The following is a 3702-nucleotide window of genomic DNA, read 5'->3' on the forward strand; positions in this document are numbered from 1 at the left end:
GTTGCAAATATTTGATATAATATCATTTATTCATTCTCCGTGGGAACGATCTGGACTTAAATTCCTGTATTATAACTTGACATCGTGCGCTTGCGAGCAAAAAACACGCAACAAGTTTTTGGCGCCGTTGCCGGGGAATGAATTTTATTTGATTTATATTAAATTGTGCTAATTAGTCTTAATTTTGATTTATAGCATTTTATTTTATTTGTTGGTTCTAATTTTAATTTTTTTTTTGTCTATGCAGTTTATGCGAAAAAGCCAAAGTTACGACTCACTGCTCTTTGATCCGGAAATCGAGAAAACTGCTAAAGCTTTGCGAAAAGCTAGAAGAGAAGAGTTGCAACAAATGGCTGAAGAAAGAGAAAGGGAAAGAGCTGTCAATAATGCTCAGGTGCCGATCAGAGATCACTTTCGACCGGTGATCAATACACATTATTCTGGGATTGCTCGGCAGAACATCACGGCGAATAACTTTGAATTGAAGCCAGCTCTGATTAATATGGTGCAGCAGAATCAGTTCAGGGGTGCAGCTACTGAAGATCCAAATTTGCACCTGCGTACTTTTTTTGGAGATTGCTGACACAGTAAAGATTCATGGTGTTACTGAGGACACCATCAAACTACGATTGTTCCCGTTCTCTCTTAGGGACAATGCTCATAGTTGGTTGCAATCACTACCTCTTGGGAGTATCACTACATGGGATGATATGGCTTCCAAATTTCTGGCCAAGTATTTTCCACCTGCTAAGTCGGATCAGTTGAAAATAGAGATTACTACATTCAAACAGCAAGATTTTGAGCAGTTGCATGAAGCCTGGGAGCGGTACAAGGAGTTGCTTAGAAAGTGTCCAAACCATAATTTTCCGGACTGGGAACAGATTGAATTATTCTACAATGGTTTGAATGGGCCAACTCGTATTTCTGTGGATGCTGCAGCTGGAGGTTCGATATTTTCTAAATTTCCTGAACAGGCTTATGAGATGCTTGAGCAAATGACTGTTAACAGTTATCAGTGGTCGAGTGAGAGATCTGCAATAAGGAAGCCTGCTGCTGGAATTCATGAAGTGGATGCATTCACTGCTTTGACTGCTCAGATGGCTACTATTTCTACACAGTTGGCTGCACTTACCAAAGGGAATCAAAGTTCTAATGAGACAGCATCACTGGCGACTGTCGTAAATTCTGCTGATGGATTTGAGAGTGTGGAGCAAGCTCAATATGTGAACAACAGGAATTACAACAATTATCGAGGTAATCCTATACCCAATCAGTATCATCCTAGTTTGCGTAATCATGAGAATTTTTCTTATGCAAACAATAAGAATGTGTTGAATCCTCCACCGAGGTTCAATACTCAGAATGGTGAAGGTAAGACATCGTTGGAAGATTTGGTGGGTAGTTTTATTGCAAAATCATCCACAAGATTTAAGAGGAATGAAAATAGGCTTGACAGTATGGAGACACACTTGACAAATGTGAGCGCTTCTATGAAAAATCTTGAAACACAAATTGGTCAACTGGCTAATGCATTGAATAATCAGCAGAGAGGTGTGTTTCCTAGCAATACTGAGGTTAATCCTAGGGAGCAATGTAAGGTTGTTACTCTTAGAAGTGGTAAAGAAATTGGGACTGATAATCCAAAGGCAGTGGATGATGAGGAAGTTGATGAGATTTTGGTGGAGTCTGAAAATTCTGATAGCAAAAATTCCAGCAAGTCTGCAGTTGTTCCTGAGAAACCGCTTGTGCCAAAAACTGTTCTACCATATCCTCAGCGGTTCAAGAAGAAAGCGTTAGATGAGAGGTTTTCTAAGTTTCTTGACATTTTCAAGAAAATTCATATTAATATTCCATTCGCTGATGCTTTGGAGCAGATGCCACACTATGCTAAATTCATGAAGGATGTGATGGCGAGGAAGAGAAAGCTTGAAGAGTTTGAAACAGTGAAGTTGACAGAGGAGTGCAGCGCCATCCTACAAAAGAAATTGCCACAGAAACTGAAAGACCCAGGGAGTTTCACTATTCCTTGTATTATTGGTGGTGCGACTGTTAATATGGCATTATGTGATTTAGGTGCAAGTATTAATTTAATGCCTTTGTCTATTTTCAGGTCTTTGGAGCTTGGCAAGGTGAAACCAACCACGATTACTCTGCAATTGGATGATCGTTCTCTTACTTATCCCAGAGGAGTTGTGGAAGATGTACTGGTAAAAGTAGATAAGTTTATTTTTCCTGCTGACTTTGTAGTGCTTGATATGGAAGAAGATCAAGATGTCCCTCTAATTTTGGGGAGACCATTCTTGGCGACTGGCAGAGCGTTAATTGATGTGCAGGAGGGTGAACTAACTCTACGAGTTGGTGGTGATGCTGTCACTTTCAATATCTATAAAACCATGAAATACCAAGAGGAGGTACATTCTTGTAATCGCATTGATTTATCTAATTCTTATGAGAATAATTTTTGTGCAGGATTGGAATTGGAGGACGTTTTGGCGAGGTGCTTAATTAATTCCATAACCCAATTTGATGGGGATGATTGGGAACTTAGAGAGCAATTTATCGCTCTTGAAAGTTTGCCAAAGGAAAAAGATGGCCAAGAAAAAATTGAATCATTGTCTTCGGAAGTCGAAAAAGAGGTATCAGTTTCTACTCCTGAATTGAAAGAACTGCCTGGTCATTTATGTTATGCATTTTTGGGAGAAAATTCGACTAACCCGGTAATTATTTCATCTTCTCTTACTCATGATGAAAAAGATAAATTATTAAGAGTTTTGAGAAAATTTAAATCTGCGTTGGGTTGGTCAATTTCTGATATCAAGGGAATTAGTCCCAATATTTGCATGCATAAGATTTTAATGGAGGAGTCATATAATCCCTATGTTGATCATCAAAGGAGGTTAAATCATGCGATGAAAGAAGTGGTAAAAGCTGAGGTGTTGAAATTATTGAATGCGGGTATTATTTATGCTATTTCTGACAGTTCTTGGATGTCGCCAGTACAGGTTGTGCCGAAAAAGGGAGGTATGACTGTAGTTAAAAATGAGAAAAACGAGTTGATTTCGACTCGTACTGTTACTGGTTGGAGAGTTTGCATTGATTATAGAAGGTTGAATAAGGCTAATAGAAAAGATCATTTTCCTCTTCCTTTTATTGATCAGATGCTTGACAGGTTGGCAGGTTATAAACATTACTTTTTTTTAGATGGCTATTCTGGCTATAATCAAATTGCTATAGCGCCAGATGATCAAGAGAAAACAACTTTCACATGTCCCTATGGTACTTATGCTTTTAGGAGAATGCCATTTGGTTTGTGTAATGCACCGGCTACTTTTCAGCGGTGCATGATGGCAATTTTTTCCGACATGGTGGAAGAAGTCATGGAAATTTTTATGGATGATTTTTCTGTGTTTGGGTCTTCGTTTGATCATTGTTTGCACAATCTGACCCTTGTTTTGCAGCGTTGTCAAGAGAAAAATCTAGTGCTTAATTGGGAAAAATGCCACTTCATGGTGCAAGAAGGCATCGTACTTGGGCATAAAGTGTCATCTAATGGGCTTGAGGTGGATCGAGCAAAAGTGGTTGCGATTGAAAAGCTTCCACCGCCAAATAATGTGAAAGCCATTAGAAGTTTCTTGGGACACGCCGGGTTTTATCGTCGCTTTATTAGAGATTTTTCTAAAATTACTAAGCCTTTATGTAATT

The 3702-nt window shown here is 38.9% G+C and overlaps 1 non-coding gene across 1 annotated transcript; it reads right to left on the minus strand.

The window, feature by feature from the left end:
• Positions 1 to 759: 759 nt before the first annotated feature.
• LOC140893981 (small nucleolar RNA R71) lies at positions 760 to 865 on the minus strand. Its single transcript, XR_012153538.1, has one exon. It is a non-coding gene; the product is annotated as a small nucleolar RNA R71 (small nucleolar RNA).
• Positions 866 to 3702: the final 2837 nt, after the last annotated feature.

Source organism: Henckelia pumila, chromosome 3 (genome assembly GCF_033568475.1).
Source record: "Henckelia pumila isolate YLH828 chromosome 3, ASM3356847v2, whole genome shotgun sequence".
Lineage (NCBI taxonomy): Eukaryota > Viridiplantae > Streptophyta > Magnoliopsida > Lamiales > Gesneriaceae > Henckelia > Henckelia pumila.